Below are 18315 nucleotides of genomic sequence, written 5' to 3'. Positions count from 1 at the left end.
CCCCAGTAATGGCTATGTTAGTGCTTGCTACCTACAGATGAATGAAACATGCAGTAACCTTCCATTGCTGCTAATGTAGAACTACAGTTGTCTGTATTGTGTTTGTATACATATTTATAAAGTTCTTTAGATTGCACAATGATTGGAAGATTGTCATTTTAAGAGTCATGCTTATATAATTTAACTTTTTATTTAAAACTTGCTTTTCCATTTTATTATCATTTTAGGAGAAACTAATTCGAGATATTGCTCATTGTCACGGAATTTTGATCACTTCCTACTCCTACATTCGACTGAGGCAAGATGATATTAGTAGGCATGACTGGCACTACGTGATCTTGGATGAGGGACACAAAATTTGAAGTCCCACTGAGCTAAAGGCTGTCTTCAGACAGCACTCACAGCAGCTGGGTGTAACAAGTCCTGCTCTGAAGTGAGATTTAAGCAGTGCACGAATTCCAACACAATACCCCTGTAATCATACTCCTAACCACGTGAGCCTCATCAGTCTCAGTTTGATGGAATCACGTATTCCAGCTCAGGGTGAATGTTTCCAGTCCTGGAGGCTGAGCAGCCAAAAATTTTTTTCTCAGCTCATGATCTGTTTAAAGTTTTCCTGGCCCCAGCAGTGTTCCCCAGATGCAGCTCAGCAGAGAGTACATTCTAGCTGTGGTAGAATGCCAACCAAAAGTTTTCCCTGGACCCACTGGATGCACGAGTTAATGTTGTCTGTGTAGGCCAAGATTTCCTCCTTAACTTGCTTGCCAGGTGAGAGTTCTCTGCCTGAACCTTTGTGAACTCAATGCCCAGGATTTGCTCACCAGTCATCTGTACACTAGTGTAGAATTTCCTTGTGGGCACCAATAGTCCAGCCTTCAAGAAGTTCCCTCTAGCTCTCCATATACCCAGTTAAGAGCCCTTCCTCTAAAGACCCCAATTATTTAGGTTTACTTTGCTCTGTGTATATGAGAGAATAATGATGGACAATGTTTTGCATGCTTTCATGTGTACTTATTGGCTATTTATACATAGTCTTTTGTGAAATTGTCAAATACTTTACCCAGTTTTTAGGAGATATTTATTCCTGGACAAGTTTGTTTTCTCTTTTGAGTTAAGATTATCAATGGAGAAGCTAATTAACCTGTTGTTATTGCTAGGCAAGAATTCAGTTTAGATGACTTAAAGGGCACAATTGATAATACTTTGACCGCAAACTACTCTGGTGTTTTGATGTGAAGCTTTTGACAAGAACCTAGAAACATAGGTGTCCCCCATAATTTCAAACCAATATACATTTTTGTTGCTTTGTGTTTGCATATGTAGTTCTTCCCCATAGAAAAACATTCACCACCATACTGCTTGACATTCCAGGTGCACACGTGAGAAACAGACCACATCTCTAAACGCACACCCAATTGCATTGCTTGAAATCGTTCTCTCTAAAGAAAATGCAGTGTTACTCCTCCTCAAACAACAATCATTCTCTAAGAGGACGGTGAAAGCAGAAGTTATAAATTAGGTACTCCTTTAACACAGAGAAGAGGATAAGAATACAGGTTTTGTGTTGAGAGATTTAGAGGTGCAAGATGCAGAGAAAACTGGGGAACAATGCAATTGAACTGGAATTAGCATCCATTTGCTTGCTCTGTAACCTCTCTTGTATGGAATATTTAAAGCAAAGCCCATGGTTTTGTTTCTATGCTACTGGGATCCAAGGATTGGACCTCTATCCTGCAAGTGCATTCACATATTGGAAGATGGTATCTATTGGAACTGAAATTGAATCACAGTAGTGGATGTATACTAGGCTTAAAAGTTATGTAATCCTAACCCCTCAGTTCATAAAAGGTTGAAACCACTTAGAAAGGAAAGTAAATGCCAAAAGGTGAATTAAATTAGTCTCTGATTTAGGTTACCAAAGGATTAGTCAGATTTTTTCCTCTACACCACTTACTTAAATTGTATTGCTTTCAGTGTGGTTTGGTTTGCATTATAATCGAGTTCTAAATTTCGTTCTTAGGGGCTGTCCTGCTAAAGTGGAAAAGGGCATTGCTGGTTCTTGTTGCCCTCCAAGCCTCATTCCTATTGTTGCTATTTTCTCCTCTAATAATGTTTTCATTTTCTGTTCTCTGGGGCCCATTTTATTTTATATTTTAAATTTCTCTCTAAGATTATCTCACCATAAATTCATTTTGCTTGTTCTAATACTTCATATAAATCCAATCATACGGCCCATATTTTTTGCTTGTGGCTTCTGTATTGGCAAAATGTTGGTAAGTTTAATCCATGCTGTTGTATGTATAAATTGTTCCTTTTTGAATCGTATTTCATTGTATGACTATACCACAATCTGTTTACCTATGTTCCTGTTAATTGATATTTGGGTCCTTTTCAGTTTTGACTTTTCTGACAAAAGTTGCTATAAACATTCTTATACAAGTATTTTGGTGGATGTTATTTTTATTTCTGTTGGGTAAAACTTGGGAAGGTGTATGCTTAACTTTATAAGAAACTGCACGTTTCCATGTAATTGTATCACTTTACATTCCCCCTCAGTGATGTATGTGGGGGGGGGGGGTCCTAGTTGCTCAACAAATTTCCAGCATACAGTATTGGAGACCTAATTTTATATTTGAGCCACTCTAATATGTGTGAAGAGCTTATCAGATTGTGGTTTTAATTTTCATTTTCCTCATGACTAATGCTCTTGAGCATCTTCCCCCCAACTACATAGCTATTATTAACATACTAGAGGCCTGGTGCACAAAAATTTGTGCACTCGGGGGGGGGGGTTCCTCAGCCCAGCCTGTGCTCTCTCGCAGTCTGGGACCCTCGGGGGATGACCACCTACTGGCTTAGGCCCGCTCCCTGGGGGATTGGGCCTAAGCTGGCAGTCAGACTTCCCTCTGGCAGCCTGGCAGCCCTCGGGGGATGTCCACTTGCCATCGGGGAGCAGGCCTAAGCTGCAGTCAGACATCCTTAGCGCTGCTGAGGAGGCAGGAGAGGCTCCCACAACGACAGCTGCACTGGCAACCATCAGCCTGGCTTGTGGCTGAGCAGAGCTCCCCCTGTGTGAGCGCACTGACCACCAGGGGGCAGCTCCTGCATTGAGCATCTGCCCCTTGGTTGTCAGTGTGTGTCATAGTGACCAGTCATTCCCAGTCGTTCTGCTGTTAGGGTCAATTTGCATATTACCCTTTTATTATATAGGATAGAGGCCTGGTGCATGGGTGGGGGCCAGCTGGTTTGCCATGAAGGGTGTCCCGGGTCAGGGTGGGGGTCCTGCTGGGGTGCCTGGCCAGCCTGGATGAGGGGCTGAGGGCAGTTTTCAGGCTGGCTAAGCCCCCCAGCGGGGACCCTTACCCCATGAGGGTGTGGCCAGCCTAGGTGAGGGGCTGATGGCTGTTTGCAGGCTGGCCAAGCCCCCCAGTGGGGACCCTCACCCCATGAAGGTATGGCCATCCTGGGTGAGGGGCTTATGGCTGTTTGCAGACTGGCCACAGCCCCCAGCCACCCAAGCTCCCAGTGGAGGCTGGCTGGAAGCAGGTATCTGGGATTTATTTGTCTTCTATAATTGAAACTTTGTTGCCATGAGTGGAGACTGCAGCTGGCTCAGGGCAGGCGGGAACCTTGGTTTTCTCCGTCACCAGGGCAACCAAGCCTCCTGCTTGCTCCAGCTTGGTGGCTGCCAGCCGCCATCTTGGTTGGGTTAATTTGCATATAGTCGCTCTGATTGGCTGGTTGGCATGGCTTGGGGTGTAGCGAAAGTACGGTCAATTAGCGTCTTTGTCTTTTATTAGTGTGGCTAACATGTGAGTTTAATGTGCACATTGTGATCATTTGGTACACATATATATATATATATATATATATATATATATATATATAATAAGCTAATTAGACCAGACATCTTCTGGACGACCTTCCAGACGTCCTTCCGGACAAAGCCATGGTGTGGGGGCCATGGTAGGGGTGATCAGGCTGGCAGGGGAGAGCAGTTAGGAGGATCAGGCCATCAGGGGAGAGCAGTTAGGGGTATCAGGCTGGCAGGGGAGAGCAGTTAGGAGCCAGCGGTCCTGGATTGCGAGAGGGATGTCCAACTGCTGGCATTCCAACATCCCCCAAGGGGTTCCAGATTGGAGAGGGTTCAGGCCGAGCTGAGGGACACCCCCCCACACACACACACGAATTTCCTTCACCGGGCCCCTCTAATATATATATATATTGTTACCAAAATAAAGTTAATGTTTCCATCCCTTCTTTTGGGTGTGGTGATAACATTTAAGAGTCATGAACTGATATTCAAATATTGAACAAGTCATGCATTCCTGGAATAAACAGCAGTATTCTTTGATGCATTAAGCATTTGTATATGCTGGATTATAGTTGCTAATTTTGTTAAGAATTTTTATATTTATTGTTGTGAGGGTTACTGATTTTTAATTTTCTTGTAATTTTTTTGCCAGGTTTTCACATCAGGGTAATGTTGACCTCATATAATGAATTGTAAAGAGAACTCTCTTCCTCTATTTTTCTATAGAGGTTTCTATAAGATTGATATTATTTGTTCTTTAAATGTTTGATAAAAATCCACCAGTGAAACTGTTTGGGTCTAGGTATTTGTTAAGGTTTTTATTATTAATTACATTTCTTAATAAATATAACTCAATTGAAGGTGTTTTTTTATTTATTTCTTCTGGGTCAGTTTTGTTAAGTAATGTTTTGTAAGGAATTTGTCCATTCATCCAAGATGTTGAATTTAGTAGCTGAAAGATTTTCCCAATAATATCCTTTTAATGTCTGTAGGATCTGTAATGATATTCTCTCTTTCAATTCTGAGTAAATTGTGTGTGTTTTTCTTGATTAATAATGCTAAAGATTTATCATTTTCATTAACCATTTCAAAGAACTGTGTTCATTTTTCTCTCTGATTATTCTTTTTATTTTAGTAAATTTATTGTGGTGCTATCTATATTTATAAAAGCCTAAGCGACCATTAGTACCAGTCAACAGAACAACCGGTTGACTGGTCGCTATGACCCGCACTGACCACCAGGGGGCAGATGCTCAACTCAGAGCTTCTCCCTGGTGATCAGTGTATACTCCCACAGTTAACCTCCCGTGGCTGGCCAACCTCCTGCGGTCCCTCCCCTTGGCCCAGCAGGCCCAATTGGCCTGATGGGGACTGGGAGAGATGGCCCCATTGGTCCCGATGACCAGCCAGGCCAAGGGACCCCACCCATGCATGAATTCATGCACCGGGTCTCTAGTTGGTTAATAAAATTATATAGGTTTCAAGTGTACAAGTCTGTATATTGCATTATATGTTTGCCACCCAAAGTCAAGTCTCCTTCCATCACCATATATTTGATCCCCTTTACCATTTTCCATCTCCTCTCCACCTCTCTCCCTCTGTTTCCCTCTGGTAACCACCATACTATTGTCTGTGTTTATGAGTTTTTGCTTGTTTGTTGCTTTCAGTTTTATATCCCACATATAAGTGAAATCATATGATTCTTGACTTTTTCTGTCTAACTTATTTTTGATTAGCATGATATTCTCAAGATCCATTATTCTTTCTGTTTCATTAAATCTTGTACTTTTAAAAAATTTTCCTCCCATTTATTTTATTGATAATTAACTTTTCTTTTTTTATATTCCTAAGGCAAAAACACACATAATCTATTTTGAATGTTTCTTTTCTACTAATATAAGCATTTAAATGATATATATAGTAACTAATTTAGCTGCTTTCTACAGATTTTGATATATTGTGTTTTCATTATTTTTCAGCTGAAGTACTTAAAAATAATTTCCTTTTATTTTTTTTGATCTGTGGGTTATTTTAGATGTGTGATATTTAATTTCCAAACATTTAAAAATTTTCTAATATTATTAACTTCTATTTGAATTATATTGTTATCAGGAATACATCTTGTAAGATTTCACAAGTGTTGGTGAGGATATAGAGAAAAGGGAAACCTCATGCACTGTTGGTGGGATCGTGAATTGGTGCAGCCACTATGGAAATCAGTATAAAGTTTCCTCAAATTGCCAAAACTGGTTTGGCTCGGTGGATAGAGCGTCAGCCTGCGGACTGAAAGGTCCCAGGTTCGATTCCGGTCAAGGGCATGTACCTGGGTTGCGGGCACATCCCCAGTGGGAGATGTGCAGGAGGCAGCTGATCGATGTTTCTCTCTCATCGATGTTTCTAACTCTCTATCTCTCTCCCTTCCTCTCTATAAAAAATCAATAAAATATATTTAAAAAAAATAAAGTTTCCTCAAAAAAATTAAAACTAGAACTATAATATGACCAGCAATTCCACTTCTGTGTATTTATCAAACATTTTTATTTAATGATATATAGTTCATCACTTAGCATATGGTCTATGTTGATGAATATTCTATGTGAAGTTAAAGTTATTTTCTGATATTACTGAGTATAATATTCTATAAGTGTCATGTAGGTCCATATTGTTGATAATGTTGTCCATCTCTTCTGCATTTTAATAATTTCTTTTCAGTTTAATCGAATAAGGGTGCATAATCCCTAACCAATATTGTTCATTTCTCAATTTCTCCTTTTAGTTGTCAGTTTTTACTTCATGTATTTTGAAAACTGTTATTAAGATCATAGACTTTTAGGATATTGTCTTTCTCTTGAATTGCTCTTTTTATCACTTGCAACATTCATATTTATCTATGATAATGATCTTTGTTTCACAATTTGCTTTTATCTTTCTTTTTACATTGTTTCACTTTCAATCTATTTCTCTCTCTCTCTCTCTCTCTCTCTCTCTCTCTCTCTCTCTCGTCCATGGTATTTTTTTTCTTTTTTTAAAATGTATTTTTATTATTTAAAGTATTACAGATGTCCCATTTTCCCCCATTGACCCCCTCCACCCAACTCCCACCTCCTCCTCAGGCCTTCACTGCACTATTGTCTGTGTCATGGATTATGCATATAAGTGCAACACCTGAAGACAGTGTATATTTGTGTCCAGTTTGATAATAAATGACTCTTACTGTTTTTGTATTTTAGTTGTTTCTCTCTCTCTCTCTCTCTCTCTCTCTCTCTCTCTCTCTCTTTTGGGTTAATAAAATAGTATTTTATTTAATTTTCTCTGTTGTCTTCTGCAATGCTCTGCTTGGACTCCACCACTCTGTGTTGAGGTTGGAATTGTACACTAGTAGAGAGCCTAGAGTGAACATGCTGCTCATTTCTTCTGTTGCTCTTCTTTAGCAACCTGTGAAGCTTTTTATCCAGTTCCTGAAAACAACTGCTTCATATACTTTGTTCAGTTTATAACTGTTTACAATGGGAGGGAAAATCTGGTACTACTTACATCAACATTATGGAATTATGAAGTTAGTTTTTTAGATTCTTCTAATGATTTTTTTGATCCCTCCTTTTTTTTTAACCTCATGGCTCTCTCTCCTTTTTCGCTACTCCCTGTCAGATATCCTGCTTCTATCATCTAGCTCTCAGAATCTATAAGTAACTTTCTTAAAAGTTTCATCTGAGGAAAAAGTTAGGGTTGTGATATTTTTCTGATATTTTTAGTTCTCCTTCTCAAGATTTACCAGTCAGTGAATTTTGTCTACCAGGAATTGATTTGAGTATTATCTTAGGCACTTCTATTTTTCACTTATTTTAATAATTTAGAACTTTCTTTTAAAGTAAAGTATTTAATAATTACACTACGAAAATATTTTGTGTGGACTCTACTTCCTGAGGACTTATGGTAAACTAAGAACACTAAATCATAAATAAAAGAACTAGAATTTTGATCCTAGTCTATCATTAAGTGTCTGACCTTTGGAAAACCATTTAAAATAGAAACTAAGCTAGATGGTTCTTAAGGCCTGTTCCACCTATGAGATTCCATATGCAAGTAAGATATATTTATTCTTCATCTCTCATTTGGGGGGATGAAGGATGCATGTAGGACTCCTTGATATTATAAGAACAGAATGTGCCTCAGTGGGTAAACTTCTAAGCCAATACAAACTCACTCCATATCTTCTGCTTTGGCTTAATCCTTTGGTTTCCCTTAATCTCAGTATTTTCCATCATTCTGGAATGTTTGGGATCTTTTGTTGTTGTTGTCTTTCCTGATGAAACTTAAGGCTACTTTTTAAGAAGTGTTTTTTTTTTCATAGATTTGAGAGTATCATGTAAAGTCATAACTTGAGTTTTTGTATATCAATGATTTGAGTAGCTTGGTTTTCAAGAAAACAACTGCTTCAGTTCTCACTCTTAAGAAAGCAGCTCCCAGAGATGGCAATTCTCTCAACTAAGACTGCATTGCCAGTGAAGTATAAGGAAAATTGTTTATCATTTTCTCCCTAGAAGAAAAATAATCTATATATATAAAATCCTAATATGCAAATAGACTGAACCGTGGAACAACCAAACAAACAACCGGTTGCTATGACATGCGCTGACCACCAGGGGGTGCACACGGAACATGGTGGGTGTTGGCAGCAGGCAGCAGAGTGTGGAACATGGCAGGGGTCAGCTGCAGCGGGATGGTGGATCAGGTGAGTGGGGGCACCAGAACAAGGGGGGGGCACTGGTCACTGTCATCGGGGCAAGGCTCTGGTGGTTACTGAAAATTCTTTGCTCCTATGTGCCATGGTCCCACCCAGTGCTTGCACCTGCTGCTGGCGCTGGCCCTGCTTGCACCTGCTGATAGCGCCAGCCCTGTTCACGCCAGCTGCTGGTGACTGCCTCAATTGCTCCGCGCTGTCAGCGGCTGTGAGCAGGGCCAGCGCAGTCAGCATGTAGGAGCAGCGGTGGTGGGAGCGGGGCTGCTGGTAGACAGGGACCAGGGGCCACAGAGGGAGGGGCCATGCAGAGGGCATGAGGATGGGCCGAGACCCGCCCTGTGCCCACCGCAGCCTTGTGGCCCACAGATCCTTTCAAGGTGCATGAATTCATGCACTGGGACCCTAGTAATAATAATAATAACCCCTGCTTCAATCCAGAACTGACAGCCTTTTTAACCAAGTAAAAGGGAATAATAGAAGTTCAGCATATGGCCAAGTGATGTGTGCAAGTGTGTTTACAAAAGTAAAAGAAACAACCTTGTGAATCTATGTTAATGTTGTGCCTTAGGTTGATGGGTGTGCCTTAAAAAAAGGTTTTGTTCCCTGGCCGGATTGCTCAGTTGGTTGGGGTGTCATCCCATACACCAAAGGTTGTGGGTTTGATTCCCAGTCAGGGAACATACCTAGGTTGCATGTTTATTCCCATTGGGACGCATATGGGAGGCAAACAATCAATATTTCTCTCTTACATTGATGTCTGCTTCCTCTTTAAAATCAATAAAAATATATCCTTGGGTGAGGATTTTTTAAAAAAGTTTTGTTATAAATATAGGGAGTTAAGAATTTTTTTCCAATGGCATAGGTAAAAGGATTATTAATTATAATTAGCTGAAATTTAGAGAGTATTTACCTCAGTAAACCCAGTTCTACTTAAAAATTCAAGTTCTTTAAAAAATTATTGTAAGGTTGGTAAATCAAGGCTCCATTCAGAATATGCCAAAAGATCCAGTCCATTCTATCAAAAATTCAGCTCCTACTCTGGTTATTTTGATTCTGAGACTATACAAGGCTGAGCAAAAGTATGTTTACATTTGTGAGTATGCAAAACACAGTTTATTCTTATATGAGCATTTATTAATTATTGTATTATTTTCCATACGAACCCTTGCAATCCTATGTTTGCCCACCTAATATTTTTAATGAGTACTTGATTATTTTGGCAAAGTTTCCATTGTGGCAGTATGGAGAGGAGTGTGGAATTTTTATAGCAACTTGATAACACCGAAAATTGAAACTGGCAGGCATCTTAGACTGTACACTTTGCTTACATATGAGAAAATCTAGATCAAGCATGTCAAACTCGCAGCCCATGGGCCGCATGTGGCCCACAATGAATATTTTTGAGGCCCAGCCAATAGAATGGCATGTAAGAAATGTTTTAATAAAAATTTCATAACTTAATTTTTACAATATCCTGTTATACCTAATTATTAATAACAAACTACAACATTCGCTGACTGATTACTATAATCGTGCTGCAGTCATTTCCCTTATTAGCATTACACACAGGTGCACCATTTCTCTCCACTAATACTAGCAGTGAATATTTTAGCAGCCGATTGCCATGTCATTAGTCTTGGACTGACTTGTTTGGTGTGTGCGCAACAGGAAATATTTCGCTTTCGGAGAACAAGAAAAATAGGTTTATTTGTGTTACGCTTATTAATTTGTGCAGTTATTCAGTGTCTGGTAAGTTAATGTTCAAGAAAAAAATGTTAATTTTTATTAAAATGTTCTATTATTTTATGTTAACCATTACTCATTTATTTCTGCCCTTTGTATTCAGCATGTCTCTATCGTAATAAACCTATGTTTCTATGAAAATTGAAGCTTTTGTTTTTTTTTGTGGCCCACATATACTTAAACCTTGTTTATTTGGCCCATGTTAGCCTTTGAGTTTGACATGCTTGATCTAGATCCTTAAAAATATTGAAATAATACCCTATATAACTATGGTGAAGGAGGAATTTGTGATATGGAATTTAATGATAATAGTTAATAATTTTGGGCACTTAACTTGATATTTAATATTTTTGAGATTTAATCTGTGATATGCTCTAATCAATATTTGGTAAATATTATATCATTTAATCCTAAACACTACCACTTAAGTTAGATATTTTAACCACAAAAACTAATGCATAGGTTGAATAAGTGATTTGCCCAATGTTATATAGGGGTAGGCAAAAGTATAGTTGTGTGCATGGAAAAAAATACAATAATTAATAAAAAATAATATAAGAATAAACTCAGTCTTTTGAGTCCTCACAACTGTAAATCTGCTTTTGCCAACCCCTGTATAGTTAGTAATTGTTAGAGTTGGAGTTTAAATCCAGATAGTCTGATTAGATTTAACAACTCTCTTTTTTTAAAATATATTTTATTGATTTTTTACAGAGAGGAAGGGAGAGAGATAGAGAGTCAGAAACATCGATGAGAGAGAAACATCCATCAGCTGCCTCCTGCACATCTCCCACTGAGGATGTGCCCGCAACCCAGGTACATGCCCTTGACCGGAATCGAACCTGGGACCTTTCAGTCTGCAGGCCTACGCTCTATCCACTGAGCCAAACCAGTTTCGGCATAGATTTAACAACTCTCTTGCACTACCTCCAAATTATTAGTAATAGCTAGATTGTTGCATTTGTAAACATCAATCAAAATATAAACTATCAACAATACTCAGCAATAAACTCTACTTCTTTAGATCTCTTGCTTCTAGGGTGGACAAAATGTTACTTTACTTTAAATATCAGCACTTATCCTATATAATAAAAGGCTAATATGTAAATTGCCCCCTCAATCAGGAGTTCGACCAGGGGTGGGGCTGGCCTGCCAACTGCTCACGGACCCTCCCCCCAGCCAGCCCAGCCCAATTGGCCCGGATCAGGGTGGGCCAGCTGGACCCCACCCATGCACAAATTCATGCACCGGGACTCAAGTATAGTATAAACTACTTATTTATCTAATAACAAATAATCTAATACAGAATCTATCTTTTTTCATGGGGTGTTTTATATCATGATTTGCAATGTGGCAGTATAGCACAGTGGCTAAACACAAGCTTTAGAGTCAGACAGACATAGGTACAACTCCTAGCTCTGCCCTTTATTACTTTTATAACTTTGGTTGAGTTGCTTGATTTTGTCTTTGCCTAGTCAGATTTATTTCACACCACACTTCTTAGTTTTCTCATCCTGGATATGGGGATGATAACAATACCAAATAGGGATGAAGATAATATTGTCTACTTCATAGGGTTGTTGTGAGGATTAATTTATATTGATTAAAAATCCCTTAGCACAGTGCCTCACATAGTAAGTACTCAAAATGTATCTTCTTTGAAGATTATGAATTAGTTAATAGATTATTATTAATCTAGAGTGACTAACTATGTACTGTCATTCTTGATCCAGGGCTTTCTTTGCCAGGTCTTTAACTAAACTCATCTTCACTTAATCCAGTGGTTCTCAACCTTCTGACCCTTTAAATACAGTTCCTCATGTTGTGACCCAACCATAAAATTATTTTCGTTGCTACTTCATAACTGTAATGTTGCTACTGTTATGAATTGTAATGTAAATATCTGATATGCAGGATGGTCTTAGGTGACCCCTGTGAAAGGGTCGTTCGACTGCCAAAGGGGTCGCGACCCACAGGTTGAGAACCGCTGAAACCATTCCTTTAGTCACTATCATCTACTTGGTGGTGGTGGTAGTGGGGAGTGATTTATGGACTGAGTTGCAGTACTTCAGAATTTTTAAGGGATTTGCATCTCTTGCCAAGCTTTACTGTGTTTCTGATTCCAGTTCTAAATTGTATTTTTCCCTGATGATTTAGAGTAAACTAATGATTTCTATAGCAACAGCACCAAGGGATAACTCTGTAACAAAAATTTGGCATTTGTGATATCATTAAAAACCCTTTATGGGCATCTCAAAAAGACTAGACATGATCAGATATAAATTTTTTGAAATCCATACTAGCCTGGATTATTATATTTTTATTTCTCTAGAACACATTCTCTTCTCTGCAGAATAAGTATCCAAAAACTAAACTATAATCATGTCTAGCTCTCTTCTTTGAATCCCTCAAGGTCTTTTCATTGTCTTAAGATGGTGGTTCTAAAATTATGATCTGTGAGATCCTTAGAGGTCTGTGAGATAAATTTCAATGTCAAAACAATATTCATAATAATATTGAGATATTATTTACTATTTTTACTTTAATTTTTTTCATAAGCATACAACAGAGTTTTCCAGAGTTTATGTGACATTGACATGTCACTAAATTGGTGGAAGTCAGATGTGAGAATCGGCTCATTTTCTATATAAGCCAGACATTGAAGAGATTTGCAACACACTCTTTTTCCTTAACATGTAATGAATTTTTAATTATTTTAAACTAGAGGCTTGGTGCACAAATTCATGCACCAGTGGGGTCCCTCAGAATGGCCTGTGGGATTGGGCTGAATCCAGCTCTCTGACATCCCCCGAGGGGTCCAGGATTGTGAGAGGGTGCAGGGCAGGTTGAGGGACCCCACCAGTGCACAATTGGGGCCAGGAAGAGATGTAGCAGGTTGGCCAGACAGGGAGGGAACACAGGAGGGCTCCAGGGCATGTTTGGCCCATTTCTTTCAGTCCCGATTGGCCAGACCCCAGCAACAAGCTAACCTACCAGTTGGAGCATCTGCCCCCTGGTGGTCAGTGCATGTCATAGCAACTGGTCGACTGGTCGATTGTCTGCTGCCTGGTAGTCAGTGCACATTTTAGCGAGTGGTTGAGTGACTTTAGCATATCATTAGCATATTACACTTTGATTGGTTGAATGGATGACTGGATTACCAGACACTTAGCATATTAGGCTTTTATTATATAGGATGATTAAATATTTTTAATATTTGCCCATTTTAATTTATAATATTTTAAGTATTAACAGATATGACACATAAACTGAAGCTCTTTGGAGCCCTCCATAATTTTTAAGAATATAACTGGGTCCTGAGACCAAAAAGTTTGCAGACTGTTCCTTTAAATTAAAGTCCAAACTCTTATATGGTTCCCTAGCCATCATGGTTTGGCCCCTGCATTCTTATCCAGCTTTCTCTCTCTGCCTCTTAACCTATGTCCTAACCACACTGAATTTTCTGTTGTTGTTGTTTTTTTTTTTTTTTTTGCTCTTTCACCCATATAACATAACATTCCTTCTTTTAGGAATCCCCTCCTTCTTTTACTTGACTAAATCTTACTCATACTTCAAATTCAGAATTAGATTACCTCCATTAAAGTTGTACCTCTCTTGGCAATCATCAGACTATGATAATTTTGTTTGTTTTCCCACTAGATCATAAACTGTATAAGGGCAGGCACTATTGGTTATTCATACTGTTTTTCTCCTAGGGCAGTAAAGTACTAAGTAAACACTTTTTGAAGTGAATTTGAGTGAACTGAATAGAAAGTTTGATAGTGTTTCTAAAAATTTTATGTAAGATCAACTACTGCAATTTAGTACCTGGTATTCTTCTTGAGTTAGCTGGATGCATAAGGTTTTACCAATTCTACAGAACTTTGAAGGATAAACATCTTCAGTCATACACATCATAAATGAAAAAAAAAAAACTTCTTGGTTCTTCATCTCTATCATCTGTCAATCCACTTTCAAGTTAACATCTTATTTCTATACTAGAGGCCCGGTGCACAAAAATTTGTGCACTCGTGGGGGGGGGGGGAGAGGGTCCCTCAGCCCATCCTGTGCCCTCTCGCAGTCTGGGACCCCTCAGGATATAATGACCTGCTGGCTTAGGCCTGCTCCCGGGTGGCAGAGGGCAGGCCCAATCCCTAGGTGCAGCCCCTGGTCGGCTCAGAGCAGGGCCGATTGGGGAGTTGGGGCGCTGCCCCCTGTCATGCACAGAGCAGGGCAGATCGGGAGGTTGTGATGCCACCCCTAGTCATGCTCAGGGTACAGCTGATTGGGGGGTTGGGTCACCACCCCCTGTCACACTCAAGGCAGGGTCGATAGGGAAGTTGCGGCGCCACCCCCTGTCATGCACAGAGCAGGGCCGATCAGGGGGTTGGGGCATTGCCCCCTGTCATGCACAGAGCAGGGCCCATCAGGGGGGTTGGGGCTCCATACCCTGTCACACACAGAGCAGGGCCAATCAGGGGGTTGAGGAGCTCCCCCGTGTCACGCACAGAGCAGGGCCGATCAGGGGGTTGAGGAGTTCCCCCCTGTCACGCACAGAGCAGGGCTGATCAGGGGGTTGAGGAGCTCCCCCCTGTCATGCACAGAGTAGGGCCGATCAGGGGGTTGGGCAGCTCCCCCCTGTCACGCACAGAGCAGGGCCGATCAGGGGGTTGGGGCGCCGCCACTGTCACACTCAGGGCAGGGCCGATGGGGAGGTTATGGCTCTACCCTGTCACACACAGAGCAGGGCCCATCAGGGGGTTGGGGCGCCGCACCCTGTCATGAACAGAGCAGGGCGGATAGGGAGGTTGTGGCCCCCACCCCCTGTCACACACAGAGCTGCAGGGCGATCAGGGGGTTTTGGGCGCTGCCCCCTGTCACGCTGATCCCGGTGCTGGGAGGCATATTACCCTTTTACTATATAGGATAGAGGCCTGGGGGCCAGCTGGTTTGCCCTGAAGGGTGTCCTGGATCAGAGTGGGGGTCCCCACTGGGGTGCCTGGCCAGCCTGGATGAGGGGATGATGACTGTTTGCAGCTGGTCATACCCCCTTCAGGGTGGGGGTCCCCACTGGGGTGCCTGGCCAGTCTGGGTGAGGAGCTGAGGGCTGCTTTCAGCCTGGCAATTGACTGAAACTCCCAACCACTCCTTTTTTCCTTTTTCTTTTTTTTTTTTATTCTGGGCCAGCTTTAGCTCTGGATCTAGCTCTGAGGCTTCCGCTGCTATAATGGAAACAATGTATAACTCTAGCTCTGAGATCCCAGCTGGCTGAAAACTGGTTTCTGGGGTTTTGTTTATCTTCTATATTTGCAACATAGTTTCTTAGAGTTGTAGCTCAGAGGCCGGCAAGTCAGGCAGGGAACGTTGGAGTCTGGAGTCCCTGGAGCAAGCAAGCCTCATGCTTGCTTCCAGCTGCCTGGCTGCTGGCCGCCATCTTGGCTGACAGTTAATTTGCATAAGGATATGCTGATTAGCCAATGGGAAGGGTAGCGGTCATACGCTAATTACCATGTTTCTCTTTTATTAGTGTAGATAAGATAAGTGACATTGAACATCTTATCATATGTATATTGACCATATGCATATCCTCTTCTGCCCAATTTTAATTGGGTTATTTGTTTTTTTAGTGCTAAGTTGTATGAGTTCTTTATATATTTTGGATATTAACCTATTATGGGATGTATCATAGACAAATATTTTCTTCCATTCAGTAAGGTGTCTTTTCATTTTGTTCCTGGTTTTCTTTGTTGTGCAAAAAAGTTTTTAGTTTGATGTAGTCCCATTTGTTTATTTTTTCTTTTGTTCCCCTTGTCTGAGAATTCATATCCAAATATTTATATACTTGATGCCCATTGCAATAGAAGATTCGTGCAATAGGCCTTCCTTCCCCTGGCTGCCGACACCGGTTTTCCTCTGGCACCCAGGACCCAGGCTAGGCTTCTCTGCTGGGGCCACAGCAGCAAGGCTTGGTTTCTCTGCTCGGGCAACAACAGCAAGGCTTGGCTTCTCCACTCCAGCTGCAGTGAGCCTTGGCTTCTCCAGCTGCCATGGAGAAGCCAAGCCTCTTAAGTCTTTAGTCATCTTCAGTCTTCAGTCGTCTTCAGTCTTTGCTCCGTGCCTGGATATGCAAATTAACTGCCATCTTTGTTGGGTTAATTTGCATGCCCATACTGATTGGCTGGTAGGCATAGCAGAGTTACACTAATTTGCATGTTTCTCTTTTATTAGTATAGATATAAAAACCAAGTGACTGAAACGACCAGTCACTATGACATGCACTGTGGCTGGCCAACCAGCCTGATCAGGGGCAGTGCTGACCAGTCAACCTCTCACGTTCCCTCCCCTGAGCTGGCCCAGCCCCAATTAGCCCATTCGACCCCACTCATACATGAATTCATGCACCAGGACTCTAGTATATATATCATTAAGAACAATGACAAAAAGTTTACTGCCTAACTTTCTTCTATGAGTTTTATGGTTTTGCATCTTATATTTAACTCTTTAATCAGTTTTGAGTTTATTTTGATATATAGTGTAAGAAAATGGTCTAGTATCATTTTTGCATGTATTTATCCAGTTTTCCCAGCACCATTTATTGACTAGACTGTGCTTATCCCATTGTATGTTCTTCCCTCCTTTGCCATAGATTAATGGCCCGTATAGGTGTGAGTTTGTTTCTGGGTTATTCTGTTCCATTGATCTATACATCTTATGCCAGTACCATGTTGTTTTGATTACTGTGGGCTTGTAGAATAGTTTTATCAATGGTAGCATGATACGTCCAACTTTGTCCTTCTTAAGATTGCTGTGGCTATATGGGGTCTTTGTGTTTCCATATAAATTTTTGGATTATTTGTACCAGTTCTATAGTAAATGCCATTGGTATTTTGATATTGATTGTGTTGAATCTATATATTCCCTTTGGTACTATGGACATTTTTTACATTAATTGCTCCTATCCATAAGAAATAGTTTATGCTTTCATTTATTTGCTTCCTCTTCAATTGCGTTCTTCCGTGTCTTATTATTTTCAGAGTTCAGACATTTTACCTCTTTGGTTAAATTTACTGGTAGGTATTTTTGATGCAATTGTAAATGGGATGTTTTCTTAATTTCTTTTCTGATGTTTCATGATTGGTACATAAAATTGCTATGGATTTCGGAATACTAATTTTTCATCCTGTAACTTTACTAAGTTCATGTATCAGTTCTAATAGCATTTTGATGGAATCTTCAGGATGTCAGCGCTGAGACCATGGGAAGGTCCCGTCGGGGAAGACAGGGCGGAAGGACTGTGTCTCCGGGCCGGGCCTTGCTGAGCGATGGAGAGGAGGCAGAGTGAAGGGAGGGAAGGGCAGGTTCACGGGAGGGAAGATGGGAGGAGGCAGAGGGAGTCAGGGAGGCTGTGAGGCCGTGCTCTGCGGCAGAGGGGGGGCCTGGATGAGGAACAGGAGGAAGTGGAGGTCGCTGGCGTCACCAGGCCCAGGCCCGGGGTCAGGCTGTGGGAACTGTGGGTGCGGACGCTGACGTCATTCCGAGGAAGCTTTGGGTTAATGCTGATGCAACAATGATGCCCCGAAAGGGCTGGGCGGCGGTTACTGAAACAACCACATCGGGACCATAGTCACACAAGTTGCTCCCAGAAACCAGGTGCAGGTGACGTCCTGACAGCGGTCGCACCTGTCCTCATGGGTCCCATTTTAAAATGCCATGAAGGCCAGGTGCCCAGCATGAGACGGGCATGGAACCCGGAGAAGGTCGGCGCTGCCCGCCTCCTCGGGCCCCCCTCACGCCCCCCTGTGAGGGCCCCCGCCCCCTCCCCCCCGGGCCCCTGATAACGGTCCACTGCTTCCGGGTCCCCCTCAGAAGCCAACCGCCAACTGCCCCGCCGGCCCGGCGGCCTCCCTCGGGCCCCCCTCACTACCCCCGGGTGAGGCCCCCCCGCCCCCTCCCCCTGGGCCCCCTGATAATGGTATATTGGGGCACTTCTTTTGGGTGCATTCGGGGGCCAATTGCC

This window comes from Myotis lucifugus, unplaced genomic scaffold (assembly GCF_000147115.1).
Source record: "Myotis lucifugus unplaced genomic scaffold, Myoluc2.0 scaffold_2, whole genome shotgun sequence".
NCBI classification, from domain to species: domain Eukaryota; kingdom Metazoa; phylum Chordata; class Mammalia; order Chiroptera; family Vespertilionidae; genus Myotis; species Myotis lucifugus.
The sequence above is the reverse complement of the archived record's forward strand: the minus strand, read 5'-3'. Positions refer to the sequence as shown.